The sequence below is a fragment of the Brachypodium distachyon genome, chromosome 5 (genome assembly GCF_000005505.3).
Source record: "Brachypodium distachyon strain Bd21 chromosome 5, Brachypodium_distachyon_v3.0, whole genome shotgun sequence".
Classification (NCBI taxonomy): Eukaryota; Viridiplantae; Streptophyta; class Magnoliopsida; order Poales; family Poaceae; genus Brachypodium; species Brachypodium distachyon.
Genome location: NC_016135.3, coordinates 2,692,991 through 2,718,755, shown reverse-complemented (window position 1 = coordinate 2,718,755; position 25,765 = coordinate 2,692,991). Strand labels below are relative to the sequence as shown.

At 50.0% G+C, this 25,765-nt stretch overlaps 1 long non-coding RNA gene across 1 annotated transcript; it reads left to right on the top strand.

The window, feature by feature from the left end:
• Positions 1-10,402: 10,402 nt before the first annotated feature.
• On the top strand, positions 10,403-16,327 carry LOC112269240. The gene is made up of 2 exons (XR_002960775.1): positions 10,403-11,146; positions 14,578-16,327. It is a non-coding gene; the product is annotated as an uncharacterized LOC112269240 (long non-coding RNA).
• The last annotated feature ends 9,438 nt before the right edge of the window (positions 16,328-25,765 follow it).

Sequence of the window (25,765 nt, the reverse complement as noted above, 5' to 3'; positions counted from 1 at the left end):
GGCACACCAAACCGACACGCAATGCTCTAGAAGAACTTCATGGCCGTCTGTGTTGTGACAGCTCGCACAGGCTCCACCTCGATCCACTTTGAGAACTTGTCAATGGCTACAAGGAGATACTCGTAACCGCCAACAACTGTCGGCATCTTGCCGACGATGTCCAGCCCCCAGAACGCGTACGGCCACGAGGACGAGATGACTTGCAAGGCTTGCACTGGCTGATTGCTCTTCTTGGCGTGAAACTGGCATGCTTCGCAGGACTTGACTAGTTGCTCGGCATCGGCTAAGGCTATTGGCCAGTAGAAGCCGTGCCGGAACGCTTTTCCAGCTAGCGCCCTGGAGGCCACATGGTGCGAACATGTGCCTCGATAGATATCCTCCAGCAGCGTGTGCCCTTCCTCCCAGGGTACGCATAGGAGCATAACTCCGTTTGGACGCCTCCAGTAGAGATCCCCATCTACCAGAGCGTACATCTTCGCTTGCTGGGCTACTCGCTCCACGACAACGTCTTCTTCTGGGAGAGTGCCGTCCCTGAGGTAACGAATAATATCTGTGCCCCAGGGTGGCGGTTCCCGGCTCAAGCATGCCACAAGTTCAGTAGCATGGTGCCACGCAGTTGCGGGGTATCCTTGGGTTGCCGGTGGGGCTTCCCCGGCAACCGTCTTGGGATCGACAGAGGACTTTGACTCCCTCTGTACGAATACCCCAGGAGGCACCTTGCCGCGTTCCGCTGCCCACTCGGACAGTTCATCCGCAACAAAGTTGTCCTTGCACTTCACTTGCTCAAACCGAAGTCCCTTGAACTTGGACTCTAGCTTTCGCACTTCTTCCACGTACGCTGCCCTCTGAGGGCAGTCGTAGTCCTTGTTTACCAAGAGTTGAGAATCCCTGCGAACAACCAGGCGCTTGATGTCGAGAGCGATCACCGTGCGTAGCCCAGCTAGCCGCCCCTTGTACTATGCTGTGTTGATGGTGGAGTTGGCGAAGTCAAGCTGTATCACGAATTTGAGTTGATCTCCAGTGGGCGACTCGATCACCACTCCAACACCGGCACCCTGCAGACTGAAGGCGCCGTCGAAGTACATGACCCAGTACCCTTCGTCGAATCTGCCGGGAAGGCTTGCTTCCGGCTCTTCTTCTTCTATTCTCGTGGACATCCACTCCACGACCAAGTCAGCGAGAACAGCGCTCTTGATGCTCTTGGTATTCGCGAAACGTTGCCCAAACTCCACCAGCTCCATCCTCTATTCGGCCACCCTCCCGGTGGCTTCACGGTTGATGAGGGCCCGCTTCAGGCAAAACCCTGACACCACCATGATGCTGTGCGCCTGGAAGTAATGGCGCAGCTTCCTCGAAGTGAGCAGGATCCCAAGCAAAAGCTTCTGAACCTGCGGGTATCGTACTCGGGCATCACCCAACACCGTGCTGACAAAGTACACGGGGTGTTGCACTAGCCGCTTGCGGGGGACAGCTTAAGTGGGCTGCCCCTCGACTCCTGGGGCAGAGGCGGTAGCCGGGGGTTCTCCCGGATCGCCGGGAGCCCCCTGCCCCCCTGTCTCAGCCCCTAGGGCTTGCTCTTCCCTCTCGGTAATGAGCATGGGGCTGACTACCTGATCTGTCGCTGCCAAGTAAAGCAGCAACGGCTCGCCCCGCATGGGAGCGACGAGGATCGACGGCGACTTTTCAGGTACTGCTTCAAGTCCAGGAATGCCACTTCTACCTCGGGGGTCCAGTTGATTGGGCCCTTCTTCTTCATTACCTTGAAGAAAGGAAGGGCTCCCTCGCCCAACCTTGAGATGAAACGCCCGAGCGCTACAACGCAACCGTTGAGGCACTGGACGTCTCTGACCTTGCGGGGTGCCTCCATTTTTTCAATCACCTCGATCTTCTGTGGGTTGGCCTTGATTCCCGGGTGAGATACCAAGAAGCCCAGCAAGTGCCCCGAGTCCACGCCGAACGTGCATTTCTCGGGGTTAAGCTTGAGCTTGATCCTGCGGAGCTTATCAAATGTCTCCTGTAGGTCGCCGACGAGCGAGTCCCCGCGCCGCGACTTGACGATGTAGCTGGGGTCTCATACACTCGTGCAAAGCGTGCTGAAATGTCGAGCCCGCGTTCTTCGGCCCGAAAGAAATGCATGTATAACAGTAGCACCCAACCGAGGTGATAAACGTTGTTTTCTCCTCATCTTCGACTGCCATCTTAATCTGATGGTAGCCAAAGAAGGCATCTAGAAAGCATAAAGACTCACAACCTGCTGTGGAATCTACTATTTGATCGATACGGGGTACAGGAAAGGGGTCCTTAGGGCATGCACGATTAAGATCAGTAAAATCTACACACATGCGTAACGGGACTACAACAGGATTTGCTAACTAATTAGGGTACAACACTTCCCTGATTGCTCCGGCATTCTTGAACTTCTCCACTTCTTGCTGGATGAAGTCCTTGTGTTCTTGTGCTTGCCGGTGAACCTTCTGCTTGACGAGACACCGCCAACCGATGCTCGATCACCTCCCTGGGGACTCCGGAAAGATCCGATGGCTCCCATGCGAACATTTTTCACCTGAAGGCGATGAGGGCGCTTTCCTATTTGTCACCGAGGGTCGCTGTAACATCCCAATTTTCAAAATTCTTCATATGCATTGCATATCATAAGCATCATGTCACCCTTGCATTTGATCACTTTCAAAACCCTAAAGTTTGCCCAGAAAACCCTTTTTGCAAAAATGCTTTTATTTGATTTTGGGCTTTGATCTTGCTCTCGAGTATTTGCATTTTTAACCCATGAGGGTATTGTGGTAAAAAGGGATTTAATGCATATATAGAGCTATCCCATAAGTTGGCTTTTCAAAGTATTTTGAAAAAAATAATTTGCTTCGATAGCCTAAGGGCCCTAAAAGCCGTTTTATAGGCAAATGTATTTTTAAGTATTTTATTTTGAGGAAATTCTTGTTCCAAAAGTTAGATCATATGAAAATATGATTTTACAAATTTTGTTGCATTTTATTTGGAGTGATTTGGAGCTCCGAATCAATTTTGAGGTTCAAAATCAGAAAATAGATAAAAGAAAAGGAAAAACCGAACCGAACCGGACCAAACCGGTCAAACCGGCCGGACCAGATCGAACCGGACCGGCTCCGCCGAGCCCGAGCCGCCCGCTCTCACTGACCGGTGGGACCCACGCGTCATCTTCAACCTCCGTCCGAAAAATCCGGCCACGCACGCCCGCGAACTACCCACGACTCCACCTCCGATTTCTCCGCGCTCGGGCCGTTTTCTCCAAATCCTTGCGCGTCACCCCGAAGGCCTCGCTTTTCTCCTCCACTTTCCCCAAACCCCACATCCAATTTCGCACCGGTTAGAAAGTAATTGCTCGCCGGAGTTCTTTGCTGCCACCGCCGTTCTTCGCGTTTCGTCGCCGTTCCAGTGAGGTTCTCCCCGCGCCACTCCCCTAGACTCTCTCCTCTCCCCGTCCCGAACGCCGTGACGCGCTCGCCTTTGCGTTTGGCCGCCGCCGCCGCCTCCGGCCGCCCGCGCCGGTCATCTTCCTCAGCGCCGGCCGCCGTCCGCGCGCCGCCTCCGCCTCCCGCTCCGAATGGCCGCACCCCCGCGCCGCCCCGCGTGCCGCGCCGTGCCCGCCGCCCGCGCTCCGCCCCGCGCCGCCCGCCGCCCTCCGCGCGCTGTCCGTGCCCGCGCCGCCGCCTGCGCCGCCTTGCTCCGCCCGCGCGCCGCCCGTCGCGTCCTGCGTCCCGCGCCGCCTCCGCGCTGCCCGCGCGACCCGCTGCCCCGCGCCGCCCCCCGCCGCCGTGCGCGCGCCGCCCCTGCTGCTCGCCCGCGCCGCCCCTGCCCGCGCCGCCCCGCGCCGCCGCCGGCGAGCTAGCCGCCGGCCGGAACCCTAAAAACTGGCCAGTCCCGCGCTGCCACGTGGCAAGGCTTTCTTGTTTATTTTATTTTCGGCCGAAGTGGATAATGCACTTTTGCAGAAAAGCCCCTACAACTTCAAAACCACGTATCTTTTAAACCGTTTGTCCAAAATTTACGATCCACACCTTTCTGGAATCGTCGCAACGTGTGGAATATTTTGGCACTGTTTATTTTCAGTTTTGAATAACTTAGATAGTAGCTATTTACAGAATGGTGGTTTATGGTTTAAATTTCAAATGAATTGTTTCAAAATAGTTTTGAGCATGTTAGCTTGCTATAAAATTATTTAAGCTTGTTCTCTATCCATTAGGACCAGAGAAGGAATTATTTTGTGTTTAATCATGGCATACAAGTTAACTATTGCTCTATGTTACAAAAGCCGCACAATCTTTTGTTTTAAACCCTATTCATGTTTCTTGCATATTAATTACCACTTTGATGTTGTATAATCTGTCCAAATCTTTTGAGAGCCTTTTCAAAACAGAAACGAAACTTTGTACGTTAGAAGTAACCTTTGTGTGCATCATCTTGGCATATGCATCATGGCATGGTTTTGTATTGAATGTTGTGTTTATTGTGTGTGTTTCTTTTATTTTAGATTGTGTGGAGTGTATTTCTTGTTGTTGCGAAGAGTGCGAGAACTACCACAACCTTGGACAAGGCAAGTTCACTTTGATCATATCCCATTATTATTGTTGTTTTAAAATACTTATGCATTAGTGTTGTTGGTAGAGATGCATTGATAGGACTATTACTCGTACCTCTATACTAGCTATAAATCCCAGGTAGTATAGTTTACCCTCGCCATTACCTTGCTACCAAATTGCCATCGATTGTAGTTTGAATGCTAAGCTATGGTAGTATCGTGGGGGAAATAACTACATTATGATATTGTTATGCCTTTGGCTATATGAAATGTTTTGTTAGATGTAAGGCAAAACAACTAATTCAATGAACCATCCTGGGTGGGCTGCTTTGAGGATTTTGAGGATTAGCGGCGTCAGGTCCATTTCTATGGGTCCCTCTGAGTCGAGTTCCTGTGGATTCAGGAATGGATCGTCCATGGACGTCTCTCCCGTGGATTCGGGGAGCGCCTACGTTGCAAATGTGAAATGCCACCTGGGGTAACTGAGACTGGACTAGTTTCCTATTTAGAAGCTTTTAGTACAACCACAATGCTATATGGGCTCTGGCGAGACAAGAGTAAGTTGTATGAACCTAGACCCGAGGAATTCTACTGAGGTAGCCGTGTAGGGGGAGCGTGATTCTCTCGTGGTTTAGGGAATTACCTCTGAAAATCTCGTAATCGATGCCGTTGCTACTCTATCCAGAGGACAGCAAGGGATTAACACGTCGGTTTCTTGTGGGGAATGTGTACAAACTCTCGAGAGCGTCAAAACTAAGTACTTAGCCGTGTCCCCGGCAATGGACAATTTGAGCGACTAGATGTGGAGCTGTAAGGAAAGTCTCACTCATTCCAATTTCTTAAATAAAATGAATGGTTTGAACAGGGTAGGAGCACTTGAAGAATCCACTTCAATGTACTCTAGGTTAATAGGAGCATGGGTGTGTCTACCCCGTGTCCATTAGTTAACATTATTATAACATTCCTTTGTAGTAGGGTAATTTATGTTCTGCTTCCACGCAAACAGCCTGAACTCCACCTTGCCAAATACTGCATATACTTGGTAGGTTTTGATATAACTCCTAGTGAATCTTGCCAATACATTCAATGTATTGACCCTAGTGGCTGCATCGTTTAATGATGCAGGAAGCTCCGACGACGAGTAAGATGTATGTTCTACTTGTTTGGGTTACGGGCCTACATTCCAACACGCTCTCACCGTGGTGTTGATGTGCCCTTGTATCTTCCGTTTTCCGCTGCTAAACAATTGTTTTATTTCCAGCTAACCCGTGAGGTTATGCGAGTTGTAAGTACCCTTTTATATTCTGGATGATACGTTGTAATATTGAGACCTTTGTTCTATGATATTACATCTTGAAACTGTGTGTGCTAGTGAGTTGATCCAGGGACTAGCACTAAAGCACAGAGATCGAACCCTTTTACGGGGGCGGTCGCTTCAGTCGCACCGATGGAAACGGTGCGTGCCTCGTTGCCGGCTTGCAGGGGTACCTTCTTGACCTTGGCACCCTCCTCCTTGAGCTTCACGCCCTTGCTGACGCACGGGCTGGAGCTGGTACCGCCCTCGGCATCCTGCCATGGACGGGCTCGTGCTTTCTTCTGTGCGGGCTGCTCGCCTGCAAGTGGATCCTCGTTCCTGGCAACGTCGTGGTCGCTGAAATCCGCCACTGCGGAGGTCTTCACGACCTCGCCCACACACCAAGCAGCGTCCTTCGGGTCGCACTTGATGGAGAGTACAGCATATGTTGACGGCATCGTCATCACGCCGTAGGCGCCATGAGTTGCTTCCATGAACTTGATCAGCGTCGGCCGACCAATAATCCCATTGTACGGCAACTGGGTGTGAGCCACGTCGAAGACAATCTGCTCAGTCCGAAACGCTTCCCCGGACCCAAAAGTCACCGGGAGCGTGATTCGCCCCATGGGCTACACCAATCCGAGGTTGATCCCCCAGAATGGGTCGGTGGGCTTCATCTGCTCCAGAGGCAGCTGAACTTTTCCACCAACTTGGCGGACAGGAGGATAAGGCTCGCCCCGTTGTCCACCAGAACCTTGGTCACCCTCACGTTGTTTATGATCGATGATACCACTAGGGTGGTACCTCTAATCCCAAGGGACGATTCGGGTGATTGTTTGAGTTGAAGGTGATCGGTACGTGCGACCACCTCAATGGCTGTTGCGCCTCCACGCTGGGGAGGAGGGCGCACACCTCACGGGTGAGCCGCTTCACGGCCGCATGAGACGTGAGAGCGTATGCTCCCCCCTGGATGCAGGCGACGTCGCGGGGCTCTTGAAAGCCATGCGCTGTCGTCCTTGCACTGTTCAGCACGAGGCTTGTCGCGTCCCCGGGGAGGCCGGTCCTTGCCGCCACGGCCTTGGCTGCGACCCCCCGCGGGTTTTCCCTTGTCCCCGTTGCTGGCTGCGCCCTAGCCCGCTCCATTGCGGAGGTTGTTCGGGCAGTCTCGGAGAAGCAGGCTCCGGCAACACGGCGCTCCTCGTGGCGCTGCTCACGCTTCTCCTTGATGGTCTAGAGAGTGTGGTAGTCCTGTGCGTCGTGGGTGGTGTTGGTGTGGATGGGGCAGCGCGCGGCCGCCATCTGCTTGCTACCCGATGCTCCTACCGACGCCGCCTTCTTGGTGGGCCTCTGGGGAGCCCCCGGTTCCGCGGCAAGCACTTGCTTCCCGCCCATGGGAGCATCTTCCTGCTCCTCTGGACACTGGGGCTCTCTATCGCGCCGGTGGCGGCGCTGGAAGTGCTGGCGGAGATCTTCTTGCTTGCGGGCGTTCAGGACGCCTCGTGCGTCACCTGACGTGACGGTCGGTGACGAGTCCGAGTAGTCCTCGGGATCCTCGTCGTCCTGTCCTCCCGAGGGTGGAGGATGCTCTCCCTATCCCGAGGCGCGGGGTGCGTCTCCGCGTCCCGGGTTCTGTCCTCGGCCCGAACCGGCCGGGCCACCCTCACCTTGCGGTTCTTGGACAGCGAGCGCGAGGAGCGCGTCCAACTCTGCACTCCACCCGTCGTGCGCTGACGTGCCTCGCGGTGGCTCGTCGTGCACCATGACACGTGTGGCGATGATGGCTTCCGCCAGGGTCGGGGCGGGAGGCTGCCAGTTCTCAGACGTGCTGCCGTCCGCCCGGTCTCCCAGTGCCCTCGGTTGACAGGGCCGAGATCCCACTGGCGTCGAACGCGACGCGCTGTGGTCATGACGAAGCTGTTGTTGCACGTCCTCAGCCTGCGAGTGAACTCGCTGGCTGGCACGTGCGACGTTGAGGTCGCCCCTGCGGCTGGCTTTGGCGCTAGGCACCGCAGGTCCCCTCAGTCGGTTGTCCGTCAACGCCCGAGGAGGTGGCGGGGCAGCTGCGTGCTGCTGCGGCTGCTGAGGCTGCTGACGTAGTGGGGACCCCAGGTCCCCATGACCTTTCGATGCATGCACGGCGTTGTGGGATCGAGTGCGCATGGCCAGCGTGTCGCGCAAGTCGACCCGGGGCTCGTCTGCCTTCTTGGGCGCATGGCGAGCTGATGTGGATGATGTCGTTGGTGACGAAGCCGAGGACGTCGGAGGTCACCCGAAGTTCTCTGCACGCCCCCCCTACCTGGTGCGCCAGATGTCGAAGGACGGGTCTCCGATACCGGGGATGCTGGACACCCCCTTGTTGTTCGGTGGAGGGCGAGGCGAGCGCTCCGGCGATCGCCGGCGTAACGAAAGACACGAAGTGTGGGCGGTTGGATTTACCCAGGTTCGGGCCACCCGGAGGTGTAACACCGTACGTCCTGCTCTTGGTTGTATTCACGAATTAGTGTGCTTTACAAATTTCCCGGGGGGTTCTCGGGTAGGCTACTTGTCCCTCTAAGGAACTCTGCTACGGGTGGATGCAATACTACTTGTTACTGACTAGGGTTCGAACCCCTTGACCGGTGGCATTGGTCCTCCTTTTATACACAAGGGGATACCACACGTGCCGATGCATGCAGCGCGACACGTTAACTATTAGCGTGTCACTACCACAAAACTCACACTACTGTTGATCCACGCTGGGCGCCATGCAGCGCCCAGGCCACTGTACACGGTAAATTAAATGGATTATAGGGTAGCCACACTAGCCTTGCTGAGCAAGCCTAGCCCTGCCGATGTGACTCCTGTCGGTGCATTAAATGCACTGTGTTCGCTGTCTCGTCCTGTCTTCACTGTTCTACGGGCCCCACCTGCATGCCCGAGCGCAGGTTGCGGGGAGCCCCTTCCCGGCAAGCGCACCCAGCTAGTTGCTGGGGCAACATGCCTTCCACTTCTCGGGACACCAGGGTTTCCCGGGTACTCACCGGAACGGGTGCCTCACCTATTCCAACTCTTGGTTTTACCTTCGCCAATGACTGTCTCTTTGGGGCGGGCTTGCCGGGTCTATCCTTCCCAAGAGGCCAACCTAGCGGGGCTTCGTCACTTGCGACCCATGCGTCCCGTATCAGTGGGACCCCGTGGGCCACTGGTACGACATAGGCAGTGCTAGGTCTCGTCAAAACAAGGGCAAGGATCACATCTCTCTACTTCTCCCAAGAAGCTCTCAACTAAGAAGAGGGCAGAGATTGTTATGAAAGAGAGCGAGCGTGAGCAGCTGAACCTCGCCTAGTCCAAGTCCTCTCGCCGAAAGTCCACTTCCAAGACTCAGCCTAAATTTTCCATCAAGCACATATCAAGATTCGTATCTTTGAAGAGATTTATATGCCTCCCAAGAACAAGTGTGTTCCTCAATGTTGAATCAACATAGAAGTTATGCAAGCCAACGAGAAGTACTTTGGGGAAGCGTTGTCTATTTGTGAGCAGCTCAACTTATTCCCTATCATGACTGTGAAACAACCATACAATGAATACCTCGTGGCTCAGTTTTACGCCACAGTTCACCTTGAAGATCTACAAGAGCAGAACATTCGCAGAGTTTCATGGATGTCGAGGAGTCACTTTTGCACTGTTACATGGCCTAAGTTTGCTTCCCTCCTTAGTTATGAGAACGCACACTCGACTCCTTCAGGCTTTCGCCCTCATGATAATGATGCTTCTGCAAGAAAGTGTTGAAGCCACTTTATTTGGAAGGAAGAGTTACTCTTGGAGGGACCAAGTTTCTGAAGCCCACTTATGACATCACGCAACACATCTACAAGAAAACTATTGCATCCAAGACGGACAGTAAAATTAATTAAGCTTAAGTATATTTAATTAAGCTTGATTAATGTCATTCAAGACTAAATAAGGTTAAGCATGTTATCATTTATGCATTAATGAATTTCACTAAGAACTAAAACTTTTAATAAGGTTTCGTGAACCCGAACCTTGGACCCCGTTAAAACAACCCACAAAAATATTTATCCAATGACCTTGAGGGATTTTGCACAAGCTCAAATAAATATAATATGAGTCTCTCCAAACCCTTGGGATTTTTGGAATTCGTTTGGGATGCCCAAATAAATATTTTCCTATTTAAAGGATATTTGAAAACATCTCAAGCTCGGCCAAAAGGATTTAAATCTTTTACAGTACCTTCATAAAATGATTTTCGACCTACCTTTAAAAATTCATGATTTTTGGAGTTGATTCGGGCCTCCAAATGGTTAATATAAAATCTGGACAGAAAACAAGAAAAGAAATACGCCTCTGACCCGTGGGACCCGAACCCCTTTGACCGGACCCTGCCTGGTTTGCCTAAGATATTTTTGTTCTGACGAGTGGGACCCACCCACACTGTTGACTTTTTGACTTAGAGCTCCTGAACTCTGGGACCCACCCCTGTCGTCCCTTCCTATGCAGCACGTAGCCCCCTCGTCATGCCGTCCTTCGCCACCGTGCCCGTCCGGTCGGCATGGCCGCCGTCCACTCCGTCCCCCCCTGCACTGCTCATCCCTGGACCCCGACCTGCCCCCGAGCCCGTCCTTATCCTCCCCCTCGCGCGAGCGCCCCCTCCATTTCTCTTCTCTGCAGCGCCCTCCCCCTCATTTTCTTCCTCTCCCGTGAGCTCCCACTGCTTCCTCCCTCTCTGTTCTTTCCCCTTCCACCCGAAGCCGCGTCCTTCTGCTCTCGCTCCGGCGAGCTCGCAAAGCTAGCGCCGTCGCCTCCCTCGCTCGAGATCCACTTCCAGGAGCCCCCTCAGCGCCATCCCGCAGCCCAAACCGCCCCGCCCGCTGTGGTCTTCCACGACTCCAGCCGCGTGCCGCCCATCGCCGATCCGCGCGACCACGCCCTCCCGCGCCCCGCCGCCATGTCCGTTAGTACCTCGCCGACCTCGTGAAGCCCCTGCCACCCTCGCCCTGAAGCTCCACGTCTCGGAGCGCTTCCACGTCGACCTCGTCTCCGACCACCGCCGCCTCGCCGTCGCTGGGTGTCTCCAGCGCGGGATTCGACCCGCCAACGCCGCCCATCGATTCCCCGTGCTGGCGCGCACGTGGATAGCCTCTCGGAGCGCCACCTCGACCACCGGAGATCCCCCGCGCCCGTCGTCTTCCCCAACTCCGTCGCCGTCGCCGTCGCCGTTGCTCTCCCCCGCCGGACTGCTTCTCCTCCCCGTGCGAGCCGATCGACTCCCCCGATCCCCCCTCGTGAGCTGCTCCCTTTCCCTCTTCCCCTCTCTCCCTCGCGTTAGTTGTAGCGGCGCCGCCCACCGCGCCGGCGAGCCTTGCCGTCGTCGCCGTTTCTCCCGTGCCGAAGCCGTAGCTGCCTCCCCTATTCGACCCTGGTGGACCGCGCCCAAGGCTGGCCCAGCCATACCGGCCCAACCTAGCCCAGCTCGCTCCTTTGGCCCATAAGACCCCCAGCCAAGATAAATGAAAATAGAAAAAAGAAAAGAAAGAAGAAAAATAAAAGATGTTAACCAGGCCGAAGCACATCAACTTCCTGGACCAGCCCAGCAGGCCTCCGAAATTCCCTCTCATCTTTTATTAATAAAACTCTGACGTGCGGACCTCACCTGTCAGCCAGCAGCCGTCCCTTTTTATATAAAAAAACTGAGGAAATGTATTTACAGAGTTTCTGCCACTGGATTAGAAAATGAATAACTTGTTGGATAAAACTCCTAAAAATGTGAAACCATTGGCATTAGACTAGGAATTCATCTAGTTTATTTTGGTATACTTTATATATAGTGTTTAGTGTAATATATTTGTGCAAATATTAAAGAGGTGAACTAAGTGTTTTATAAATAGGAAATGCTTTGTTAATTCATAGGAAAATATCCAGAGCTTCAAAAACTATAAAACCAGTTTTTATAAACTTGTTTTAAGCCCCTGGACCTAGCCCCACTGTTTTGGGAGTTTTGGGTTAGTATGATTATTTATGTAAGTTATTTTTTTTTGAACAAAAACAGTAGGAAAGGCTCCTACTGATGTATATATTATATATAGAAAATATTTACATATTTACAAATGTACAATCAGGAGCATTCCCCTGTTAATTAGAAAAGGTCTATCAAACTAGTAAGAATGGGAGAAAGGGATTGAGCATCCTACAGCCTAGCAAAGATAAATCTGATTTGAACTTTGCTAACCAACCCTAGAAATTGGCTAGCTCCCCCTACTAAATGTTTTATCAATGAGAAAAATGTGAAACTTGTTTTGGAAACTCATACTAAGTGTGTACAACTGATGTACCATAATATGGTATTGTTATGTTACAAAATTAGCATGTATGATTTTTATGAGCTTAATAATGCACACTTCCAACTTGTAAAACGTGTAGAAATGATTTGGTATTTCATAAAAATGTAATTCCAATGGGATTAGCTCACTTAGGATTAATATGTTTTTCCTAAACTATAACATGCTGCTGCCATGTTTAGTATTATGTCTTTAGATGCTTAATTGCTTTTAGTAGTTATTTCTAGCATTAGTTTAATGGGCGAGAAAATAGTTAGACCACAAATTCCATGTATATGGTTTGGGACAATCCCAATACCATTAGATATATGTATAGGTTGGTTTACTTGTGTGATTTTGGTTTGAGGGACTTTTCAAAATATCCAAATGTCCTACCCGAAACAAAATGGAGAACCCCTTCCTAAGCCGCGACGATTATACTTTACTTGTCGATCGACATTCTTAATATATATTCACCTGCATGTCATGTTTACTACTTTGGCCATCGTGCCCGGTTGTATGATATGCCTTGTTTGCTTGTGTGCCACGTCGATCGGAGTAGTTTACGACCAGCAGGACCCTCGAGCCTACGAGGAGTTCTTTCACGTGGACCCTGTCGCCCCTGCCATCTTTTCAGGCAAACGAGAAGACCCCTGATCGGGATGAATTTTACGGTTTATGTTACTATGCCATGGTGGACGAATCGATTGCGCCATCGAGTAGTTTCCGGCGTAGCACTCGTTCACGTTTACTGTTTTACTATCGTATGCCTTGGTGTCTGATTCAGTTACTGTAGATCCCGACTTGACCTAGTCATTCTCGTTTACTGTTATTAGTTGTGATCCTTATACGTTCACTTGTGATCATCTTTATGCAATGGGTTGGGATGACGATCCGATGTTGCTGTCTAGGAGTATCAGCTGGTGGGCATCGAGACTGACATCCTGGGGGGTTAGGTCGTCGATAAGTCACCAGGGATACCGTTGCGGTTCCACTTGAGGATAGTTAGCTAGTGGACGTCAGGGCCAGCACGGCGGACCGTGGGGTCGGTAGCGTGCCACTAGTGCGACTGTGTCGATCAGTCTGGGATAGATCTCATTTGGCAGGAGTCGCAGGTTGTTCTGTTCAGAACAGATGGACCGGGCCTCTATTGTGATGGGCTTCACTTAGCGGCCAGACGGTGCAGGCTGTTCTGGCCAGAACAAGGTTGGCGAGGACTGTTAGTGTGAGAGTCTATGAGACTTTGGGATAATTAAAATTCGCAACTAAAATCCATCAGACTTGAGCGGGTAACGTCATTCGGTTCTTTATCCCGTTTAGGTCAGTTAAGGACTGAGATATGTGCGATGTTGATCCATGCCACTAGCGTACAACCTCACGGTATTGTATGGGCAGTATCCTGACTTAGTACTCTGACTTGTCTTAGCGTGGGAGCCACAAGCGTTTCAGTTGCGATGTTTATTTGAGGTGTTTATCGACTGGACGGATCGAAGACTTGAGATTTGAGATTTGGAGTTGGATGAGGAGTCCGCAGGACAGGTACACTAGCGCCCCAGATCTGGCGTGATCGGTGCAGCGGAACCTTTTGGTCCGGATCCCACCTAATCGCCTAGGGGGTGTGATCTGGGTTAGTCTCTCAGGGGTGGCTCCCCACATTAGTTCAAGTTGGGCGGAACGGGCTTGTCTTAGTTATCTCGGTAAACACTCCCATGTGAGTGTTGTTGGGCCGGCGATTAGCCGCGTGACTAAGTCGTGAGGATAAAGTTGTACACCCCTACAGGGTTAAATCTATTCGAATAGCCGTAACCACGGTTACGGTTATGCCCCTTATTTAGGTATTCACGAATGAGTGTCAGTCAGTAGTCTTTGCAACGGGGTGTTGCAAGACTAGTCGGAGTTGGAGTTGGAGTGGATTGGTGACTTAATGGATATGAGATGATTGGTGATGACGTGGTGCTGTTGAACACGAGTGGACTGGTGAGGTGATCGGTGAGGTGACTTGTGAGTTTGCGTTGTTGAGCATGACGGCTGCACGTTGGGCTGACAGGAGGTCTACCTGCGAGAGACGAGTTACACCTAACTAGTTCAAGGATGATTACAACTGAAAGCTAAAAATGAATGATTAAAACTTGCTTAGCAAGAATTATGCTTAGAGATATTTTATATCCCTGTTGTAGTATTGTTTATTGCAGTAGAACCTGGGAGATGACCATTGTACTACTGTAGGTGCTTATCGTAGATGTACTTCAACTGGAAGTACACCTATTTGACTAAAACTCACCTTGGTCAAATCCCTTGTATTAAAACGTGAGGTTAATTAACTACTTAAATAATAAAACTTGTAGGCATAAGTCTTGCTGAGTACCATAAGTACTCACCCTTGCCCCATTGTTGTTCAGGAGAGTTGACTCGACGAGTTCTTCGACGAGGAGGATCAGTAGACGTTCTACCCACGTCGGCCTTGAGCCTTGTGTGTGGTGTGTTTACTAGGCGCCACGCTGATTTTATTCAAGCCATCTTATGTCAAGTGGTATCGTATTCCGCTGCTACTCTCTGATGTTCGCTTCGTTATGTATCGAAGCTTTGTATTGTAATAACTTTAATTCTGCTGCATTAAAATGGTAATATAACTTTTGTATGTATGTTTGTGATGTGGTATCGTTTGGGTATGTGTACGTACTTGCTTGTTCCTGGGAAAGTACGCGAGCATATCCCGGTCCTGGAATAGTTATATTGTATTAACTTAGGGTTGGTGTTGCAATTGCCCTTAAGTGGACAACTGTACAATTAAGCTTAGGATAATCCAATGTACAGTAATCCGGTTCCGTGACAAACACCGATGAGATTCATGGATTTGGTGTTAACCTCATGTTGGAGACCCATAGGAGGAAGAATGGAGATACACCTTTGGATGTGATGGACTACTTGTGGCATGAGCTTCATGCGGCGATTCTCTCCAGGAGAGTGCCTCCCTTTGCCCTGTATATCATGAAGTTAATTCTTGCCAAGGCACCTCTTATGGATGATTTGGAATTCGTGGAGCATGCCTCCAAGAACCGAAGAAGAAGAGACACCTTGCACCGCCTCCTAATAACTTTCAAGCCCATGTTGAGGTGGAGGAGGATGAGGATGAACCTGTAGATTTGGATTTTGGACCCTCCTCTAGCACTCGTGGTTCTCGCAAGCAAGGTGGTTGGAAAGGTATGCTAAGGAAGATATTTTGCACGCAACAATCTAATGAGAGGAGGATATACAAGATTGACAAGGACAATCATCGCATACTTCGTTGTCAAGAGTGTCTCTTCCAATCCATGAACTTGCCTAGCTCTCCTGTGTCCGATGTTGAGAACTTTGAGGGTTGGAGGAGCACCCATGGAGATTGGGAAAGGAATGATGGTCATATCCCTTCTCCGGTGCGTGGCAATGAAGAAGCTGAAGATGAAGATGATGAAGTGCCCGCTGCTGAGGGTAGTGATGAGGATGCCTCCTCTAATGAGGATGAGGAAGTTGATGAAGACGAGGCCTCCGAGTATTTGCTTGTTTCTCTCTTGGGACGATTCTTCCCTTTTTGTCTTGATGCCAAAAGGGGAGAGTGTAGTTGTGAGGGAGAGTGTTTAGTTAGGCCTTGGGGATTTGCATGGTTTAGTCACAAGCTTGTGTTTATTCATGAAGTTTTAATATGCTTGTGCTACTTATCTAGTTTGTTGAACTATGTGTGAGCTACTTTAAATTTGTGGTTTGTGTAAGACTTGATAACTATTTCTGATGTAATAGCTAGCTATGTGTGATGGATTATTTGTTCTAGCTATGGTTTTAATGCTTATCTCTTATATATCTTGTCTTACTAATCTTGTGTGGAGATGTGTTCATTTCTGCCCTTATACAAGTTCTCAGTCACAAGATCTCATTGCAAAAGGTAAATTATTTTGTAGGGATTTATCTAATCTTATATGCTTCGTGGAAGCATTGCTTTGTTGTGTTGTGGATAAATCCTTGTAGATTCATCCACTTGTGGTATGCCTTTATGAGGTATTGATCTTATCTTTGAATGAATGATTCTACATATTCTTTAGAGAGCTTATTGTTGTATCCTTAATCCTTTGCAATTGAGTTATTGGTTTATAAAATCTAGGGGGAGTGTTGATCCTAGTGTATATGCACTTTGCATTTCAAGCAAATTTATTTGGTGCATAGACCTAGGGGGAGCCCGTCTATATTTTACATTACTTGCATCTAGCTTAATTGATTATTCTTTATGCAAATCTTTGTGTTGTCATCAATCACCAAAAAAGGGGGATATTGAAAGGGCATTTCTCTCCTAAGTGGTTTTGGTGGTGATGACAACGTGTTTTGTTATCTAGTCATGTGCTAAGCATTTCAGATTTTATAAAGAACTTGGCACAAGACGATTCGTGGACCCTCGAAAAGGAAAGAAGTGTAGTGGTGTTTAGCGGCTTTTTCGGTTGATTTGAGTGGTAGGACATCCATACTATTAAGAGGGAATCCACAAGGGAAGGTAACGGGTGAATCAATTTCACGTAAACTTCTACACAAATTTGCACCCACCAAAAGTCTACCCAAAAAGGTGAGAGGAGAAACCAAGTTCAAATTCCTAGTTTTGGCATTCCAGGAAGTTCCGGGTGAACTTCCGCCCGAACCTCCTAGTGCTCTCGTTTAGCCCCGGAGGAAATATGCGGAACTTCTGATGATCCTTCGGAACTTCCGGTTAGCCGGAAGTTCCGGCCTATCCCGATCTGTGCCTAACGTCTCGATCTCTGGGGACCCCATTTATATTCCCCTTCGTCCCCAACGAGCCAGCTGACAAAGCAAGCAGCCAAGAACACCACCTCTCGCCCCAAGAACACAAAACGCTTAAATCTCCAAGATCTCCCTCCCTAGCCACTCCCAACTCTTGACTCTTTGAGGATTGGAGGAGAAGATCTTGATCTAGGGTTTCACCAAGCCAAAACTTGATTCCCCTTGTTTCGTTTGTGGATTTCGTTTCTCTTCGGCATTTGGGGGCCCTAGATGGAAGCGGTTGCCTTGAGCTCTCCCTTGGTGTGAAGAGCTCGGGCATTGGATTGGAAGCATCCAATTGAGTTATGGAGGTAGCCCCGGTCAAGTTTGTAAAGGTTTGGACTTCGTCCCCAAGGAAGCCACTAATGGAACTCACCTCACCTTTGTGGTGTCGTGAGAGCTCATCCCACCTTTGTGGTGTGGTGAGTTGAAGAATAGAGTGAACCTTTGTGGCCTCTACCTTTTGTGGTAGAGCACTCCTCCAAACGGAGACGTACTCCGACCCCAATAGGTGGAACTCTGATGAAATCTTCGTCTCCGCATGTGGTATCAATTCTTACCCTTTACATTCTTGCTATCTTGTTGCTTCGGCTATTGCACTTCATACAAGAGTTGCATTACCTTTAGAGAATCTAGTAAACCCTAGGATTAAGTGTTTGTATCTTTCCTTCCAGAAAAGAAAAGGAAATAGTAAAATTTGTTAGTTGCCTATTCAAATCCCCCTGTAGCCGACCATACCAATCTTTCACCGATTCGTGATTTTTTTTAAATCGTTTTTAAAATCGAAATAGACCTCATATTCTCGCAGAGGAATAAAAATCCGTGGGAAGGAGGGTCGAACCCAAGACGTCTTCATCAGAAAACCACCTCCAAACCATCAGGCCAGGCCATGTTATAGGTTGTGCTAAGTGACATGCCAGAGCCCTTTTGACCCATTATGTCACTGGCACACACAAAAAAAGATGTTGGGCTGGACTGTGCCCACATGCATTTTCTGAGGCCCTTGCCGTGCCGGGCCGGCCAGATGCGTGCCTCGTGCCATGCCTGGGCCAAGAGGTGGCCATTTGGGGCCGGCCCAGCCCGGCACCTTTAATCTCGGGCTTCACCAGGCCGTGCCCGGGCCAGGCCTGATTAATGCATGTCGGGCCGCGCCGGGCCAGTGGCCATATCCGGCCAAATTTCCCGGATGGGCTGAGCCAGCATATTTGAGGTATATAGCCAAAATGCCCGTGCGCTGCCACGGCCTCAAGCTCTCCACTCCACACATGAAGAGATAGTTTTTCGCTACAATTCAGTGATGTTACAATTCCAACTCTAATAAAGTAAAAGAGAATCAAATTGTTTCCAAATCCAATCAAATGGATTTTCACTTGCGATTCTTGACTAGGGACAACTCACAACGGGCAAGCCACGTGTTACTCAAAGTCAAAATTTGTCATTCTTGGCATCTTTCTTCATCATTTCAGAGATGCCAAAAAGTATTAGTAACTGTCTCCGTAAACAATTTTTTGCCAATATTATTGCAGTTACTTAACACATGTACATGGACCACTGTTGTTATAGCTGCTTTCTCCATCTTAATGGTTTTAGAGGGTCTTGATATCCTAGCAAGCAGAAAGTCACTACTACAGAAAACCCCATCCGTGATCCCCCTCTAGCGGCGGTTAAAACGGACCAAAAAACACACCGCCACTGGAGGCCTCTTGAGGCATCCACGAGCGCCACCAGTGGCCGTGATTATCACCGCCACTGGTGCCTCACCCCCAGTGGCGGTGAATATTGTCTCGAAACAAGTCACCGCCACTGGTGGTCCATCACCAGTGGCGGTGACAACTGGATATGGCCACGGAAATCCTAACAACCACTAGTGGCGGCCGTAAAAAAGAACCGCCACTAGTAGACCACCCGATACATGATGGTACTACTCAGTCTCAGTGACCTTCCCTAAACCCCTTAAGCACCGCCCGATCATTAGTTTAGTACTCAACCAGAACGGGGCACGCACTGAGCACTGAGTAGTAACCACCGGTAAGTGGGGTGGCGGAATCCTTTTCATGCTGGTCGGAACTCATGTAAACTAGCGAGGTGGGACTAAAGCGGAGAAATAGGTGGGCGATCTCCAGTGGCCGGTCTCAAGTTACCCGCCATTGTTGAGGCCTCCAGTGGCGGTTTATTTTTCCGCCCGCCGCTGGAGGTCACCAGTGGCGGTTTATCCGTACACCTGCCACTGGTGAGCTTCCTATATATAACTACCGTGTGAGCCCGAAGCTGTTCGAGCTCACGCGTCTGTCTTGGACCAGCTGCGGCTCTGCTCCTCACCGGCGGCGAAGCCCTGCCAAAATTGATGGCGGCGGCTCCAAGGTAGCTCTCCCCCCTTCTCCTTCTTCTTTCTCTCCCTTCTTCCTGTGCTTCTTCTTCTTCAATTTGGCAAAAAAACCATTAATGGCGCGGTGGCCGGTGGTGGCAAATCCGTCCCCGATCTCTCTCCGACGGCTCTCCCGGGCTGCCCCCGCTGTCTCTGCAGCTCTCCCTCACCCTAGTGAGGGCCCTCCCACCCGGATCCCTCTCTCTCTCTCGCGCTTTAATTTTGCTCCGGTGAGCTCCCTCACTCTCTAGGTCGTTCTCTCCCTCTCTCTCTCTCTCTAGCTCTCTCTCTGGAATCCATGGCTGCTGCTGCTTATGGGGGAGCTTAGCCCCTGGGGGTTAGCCCTAGGGTTAAGCATAACCTCGGGACCGGTGTACGTGCATGTTCCAAGCATATTAAATGTGTGTTGACACCGGCCTTCATGCCGTGTATTTCTTATCTGATGTGATACCGGCCGTCGTGCCGACGTGGGTGATTTTCATGTGGGTGGGGGTAATTTGTTTTGATGCAGGCATCGAATTTCGTATTGCAAAATGCTATTCCTTTAGCATAGGTCATGCTGAAAATTTCCATTTTTGTCGATCAACTGATTCGTTTATTTTTTTTAATTGTGTTGTAGCTCGATGGGCCGTGCTTGGATGTACGAGGACAGGTTATTTCTTGAGTGGATAGAGCGGCTGAAGACTTTTGTCGATGCCGGCGTGGAAGATATGCATAGAAAAGGGGGTGATAAGATGTGTTGTCCCTATGTGAGATGTCGGAACAGCAAGCTGTACGAGCCAGAGGATGTCGAGATGCACTTGCTCATGCGGGGATTTGTGCCTGGTTATTCACGGTTGAATTCTGACGGGGAGGATGGCATTGAAGTCGATGACGGCATTGAGATGGAAAACATGGAGTCTGACCACCAGCCTGGTGAAGAAGCATACCGTGGCGAGGATCCATAGGACGTTTCAACCTGTAGGATGGTTGAAATGATGGACGATCAGCATCTGCAGAATCAGTTGGATGACCCCAAGGATGAGAGGGTCTCTCGTAAGTTCGAGAAGCTGAGGGAGGATGCCGAGACACCGTTATATGAAAATGCCGGCGTGGATAAGAGTGTGCTAGAAGTAACACTCGAGCTTTTGCGTATAAAGGCAAAATACAACATCGTGGACTCAGGATTCACGGAGAAGTTACCTACGTACGGTACTTCCTCCGGGCAACAAGTTGCCTAATTGCACGTACGAGGTGAAGAAAGTTACATGCCCCCTCGGGTTAGAGGTCATCAGATACCATGCTTGCCCGCTGGACTGCATCATATATAAGGGCGACTACAAAGACATGCATAGCTGTCCAGTATGCAAAACATCCCGATACAGGAAGAAAGACCCCAATCCTGACGGTGGCGAGGAGGAAGAAGTGAAGCGTGGTCCGGCGGCAAAGACGGTCTGGTATCTCCCGTGTGGCACCAAGCTGGAGCGTTGGTTCCAGAACAAGAAGGAGGCCAGGTGGTTCATCTACCATGACGCGACTCAGGCGGATATCGATCCCGAGGGCGTGTACCGCAACGATGATGGAGTCCTCAGACACCCCGCAGATGCGACTCAATGGAGGACTCTGGACGACGAATTCCTCGAGTTCGGCGCAGAGCCTAGCAACATCAGGTTCGGGATGAGTATGGACAGGATCAATCCGTTCGGAAACTTGAGCAGCAAACACAGCACATGGCCGGTGATCCTATTCATATACAACCTCCCCCCTTGACTTGTCATGAAGAGGAAGTACATCCACCTATCAATGCTCATACAGGGCCCTAAGCAGCCTGGAACTGATCTGAACGTGTATCTGGAGCTGCTGAAGGATGAGCTCAAGGAGCTTTGGGAGAAGGGTCGAAAGGTTGGGACGCTCATAAGAAGGAGTTCACCCTTTGAGCAGCTCTCCTGACATGTGTGCATGACTACCCGGCGAACGGGAACTCATCGTGCCAGTCAACACATGGGTACAAAGCATGTACAAAGTGCGGGGACGAGACAGAAGGGCTATTCCTGCCAGAATCAAAAAAGATTGTGTACATGGGACACCGTAAGTGGCTGGAGATGAAGCACCCGTGGTGGGATGATAAGAAAAACTTCAACGGGAGGGCAGAGAGGCGGCACAAACCGAGGGAACTCACTGGACACGAAGTATACGAAATTGTCAGGGACCTCGAAGTCGTGGCCGGGAAAGCACAGCCGGCTGCTGGTCCAGATTGCGGCCTTACGTACAAGAGGAGGTCCGTGTTCTGGGACCTGCCTTACTGAAGGTTCTTACAGAGCCGTCACACCATAGACATCATGCATGTCGAGAAGAACGTGTGCGACAGCCTGTTGGGCTTGATGATGCGCCACGCGGACAAGTGAAAAGATGGACCAAAGGCACGGAAGGACCTGCAGTGGATGGGGATCGGGGAGAAGCTGTGGCCGATAGAGGAAGAGGCACCGCCAGAAAACAAGAATGGTGAACGCACGATATATACGCGATGCAAACCTTCGTGTTACAGTCTGAGCAAAGCCGAACTGCATAGAATGTGCGAGTGTCTCCATGGCATCATAGTTCCATCGAACTACTCATCTAGCATCAAGAAACTCGTTGACATGAAGAGCCACAAGCTGGTTGGCATGAAGTCTCATGACTGCCACGTGATTCTCACGCAGTTACTTCTGGTTGCAATAAGAGGCTGCATGAGCCATGGGTGAAAGAAACGATCATGAAGCTCTGTGACTTCTTCGACACGATCGGCCAGAAGTCGATTACGGTGGACCGTTGCCTGCAATTGAGGGACGCAATGATACAGATATTGTGCGAATGTGAGATGTTCTTTCCCCCAACATTCTTCGACATTATGGTCCATCTGATGGTCCACATCGCCGATGAGATCTTGTTGTTAGGGCCATCGTTCCTGCACAACATGTTTAGGCCCAGACGATACAACGGGGTGCTGAAGCGATATATTCGTAACAGAGGACGTCCCGAAGAAAGCATCACGGAAGGCTATCATGCAGAAGAGTGCGTTGAGTTCTGCATTGATTGGTTGGCAGACCGCAAACCCATAGGGGTGCCCGAATCACGACATAAGGGGAATCTAGAAGGTGAAGGTGGGCTTGGCCAGAAGGATCTTGATGTGCATGCCCGCCAAAGAATGGACGACTTTATAAGAGCACACACAATGGTGCTGCACCTCACGCCAGAGGTCGAGCCGTTCATCGACATGCACATCGAAGAACTTCGAAACCTCAACCCTAATAGGAATAATGATTGGATCCAACGAAAACACAATTCTACATTCGCCATGTGGCTCAAGGATCTTTGGTATCCGAGGACTACGGCGAATGAAGATGAGAAGATTGTCCAAAAGTTGTCACGGCTTCCTGACCGCAACGTCGTGACCTACCAGTCGTATGCAATGAATGGGTATACGTACTACACCAAGGCTCAAGACCATAAGAGTACGTACAAAAACAGCGGTATAGTGCTCGTTGCTGAGACGGCGACCGACAGCGAAGGGCAGACGGAAGCATACTACGACGTAGTCGAAGAGATCTAGGAGCTTGACTACACCTTCACCACCATCGCCATGTTTCGCATCAGATGGGCACGTGATGTCAGGCATGAAGATCATAGGTTCACAATAATGATTCTGCCAAAAGAGGTTCCCCGTCATCAGGTGAACGTCAAAAGAATCTCGGCACTGCTTGAACCATGGCAATTTGCTTCCAAATGCAAACAAGTCTTCTTCATAAAAGACCCGATAGCGAAAAGCCGTGAGGAGAGGCAAAAGGAGCATGTTGGGGTCGACGGAGTAACTTCACAACAAGACTATGAAGGTTTCCCCGATCCCATGACCAGGCAAGAAGAAGAGGTGGCAAGACGGACGATCCAGACAAGAAAGAAGTCAAAATTACCCACACAAGACGGGGCCTACGTTAGAAGCAGCCACGATGAGGTCCAAACGTATAAGAGGAAATAGAAGACAACAAAGAAAAAAGACAAGATTGTCCAATAGTTCACTATTTGTGTAATTTTGATAAATTATGCTCGTTGATGATTTTCATTGTAATTTGAATTATAACGAGGTTCGAATTTTAATTTCAAATTTGAAAACAAATGTCGAAAATTTGTTCGGAACATTTTTCTAGTCAGAATGCATATTTTATTTGCTTTGTTTCGATTTCAGAAACAATTAAGAGATATCAATTTTTTTTAAACTTATTACATGTTATTTTCATTATAAAGGAGGAAAAAAAAGGTTTATAAGCCCGCCCAAGTCAACTGAGCGTTTCGGGTTCGGGCCCAGCCAGGCGAACCTGGGAGCACCTTACTACCTACTATGCCAGAACAGACCCGGGCCCACGAGGCTGAAATCCGAGCTCACAAAGAACAGTACAGGTACCGGGCCCACATGCCAGGCAATGAGCACAGGAGACAGGTGAGTGGAATATTCGGAAGCTGATGGGAGAAGAGAAGAAAGCCTTATATGCTGGTCGAGCAGCACGTAAATTAGCGAGGTGGGACTAAACTCCCACATATCCTCGCGCAACCACGCCCGCAGACACATACCAGTGGCGGTTATTCAACGAAACCCGCCACTGGAAGTCGTACCAGTGGCGGTGATTCATGGAAACCCGCCACTGGTATGTGTTCGGGCCCAGTGGAGGAGGGAAAAAAAGGTTTTTTAGCCCGCCCGGTCAACTAGGCTGTTTCGGGTTCGGGCCCAGCCAGGCGAACCCGGGAGCTGCCTACTACCTACTAGGTCAGAAGAGCACGGGCCCATAGGGCTATAATCTGAGCCCACCAATGCACACATAGGGTACTGGGCCCACGGGGCAGGCGAACGGGAGTGGACGAGAGAGCGGCATTTGATTTTATTCGGAATCTGAAATGGGAGGGGGAGGGAGCTATTTATACTGGTCAAAACGCTTGTAAACTAGCGAGAGGGACTAAACTCCCACCTCGCCTCGCGCGGCAGCCCGCAAAAGGCCACCAGTGGCGGTGGCGTCACAGGAAACAGCCAAGGCACCAGTGGCGGTGCTTACGGGGAAACCCGCCACCGGAAGGTGGCACCAGTGGCGGTGATTTTACTGAAAACCGCCACTGGTGAGTGCTACAAGGTTCAGGGATTTGCCAAATCTTGTCCCACTCACCAGTGGCGGTGATATGTGTGAAACCCGCCACTGGTAATGATTTCAGAATGCACTATTATATTTCTATCATATTCTCTGCGTTTCCAAAAAATATAGCAGTTCTACTTTTGGGTGTATAATAATATTGCTTGTTCCCAATACAAGTTTTAGACATTAATTCATACTATTTCATACAAATTTCTGTGATTATGTGTGGTTTTTTTGCTGATTTAATTCCATAAAATTCAATTTTCATCGAAATGAGCTGAAATTTGCATGGGAACACCTGTCAGTCCAATGAAGCTCAAAGTTGTTTAAATCTTACAATTTGGATGTTGGCTTAGAAAATATCTCAGATATCTACCTAGATGATCCCAAAATGGTATTCTTATGGGCTTCATTTGGAATTTTGACACCAAACTTCATATGCAGGCATATTTTTGTGTGAGAAGCTTCCATGCCAAATATCAGACCATTCTGAACAATTTTGTAGTTTATAACAATTTTTAACCACAGTAAACACTACAAAAGCATACATATTTCATTTTCAGCAATGTATTTAGCACTAAAAACTTTAGTAAGACAAGAAATAATTATTATACACTTGAAAGTGCAGGTGCTATAATTTTCAGAGAGACACAAAATATAATAAGAATATAATAGTAGAGCCAAAATATTCACCAGTGACGGGTATATACAATATCACCGCCACTGATGCGTGGAACAGGGGTGTGGTGAACCCTCACTCCTGTTCCAGTTACCAGTGGCGGGGTTTTCATATACCCTCCACTGGTGGGTCACCAATGGCGGGTATCCGGAAATCCCCACCACCGGTGGTCTCCTGTACCAGAAACCCTAGGAGGGATCACTGGTGGCGGGGATTTGCATATACCCGCCACGGGTGACCCCTGGGGTATATATTTGACGTGCGAGACTTAGCGACATTTCGCATTTCCAGTCCCGCGCGTCCTAATCGACCAGCAGTGGCCGACCCTCCTCGATGCCTCCGCCTCCAACTCCGGCTCCCTCCCCGACGCTCCCCACGACCAACGCCACCACCACGACCCCCGCGACCGACGCCACCACCACGGCCCCCATGACCGCCTCCAACTCCGACGCCCTCCCCACCGCCGTCACCACCACGGGAGCCATCCCCGTCGCCGTCACCACCACCGCAGCCATCCCCGCCGCCGTCACCGCCCCTGCCTAGGTAAGGATTAGGGTCAGGGTTCAATATTTTTGAAAATTTATGTTAAATGGGTTCAATTTCATGAATTTGCT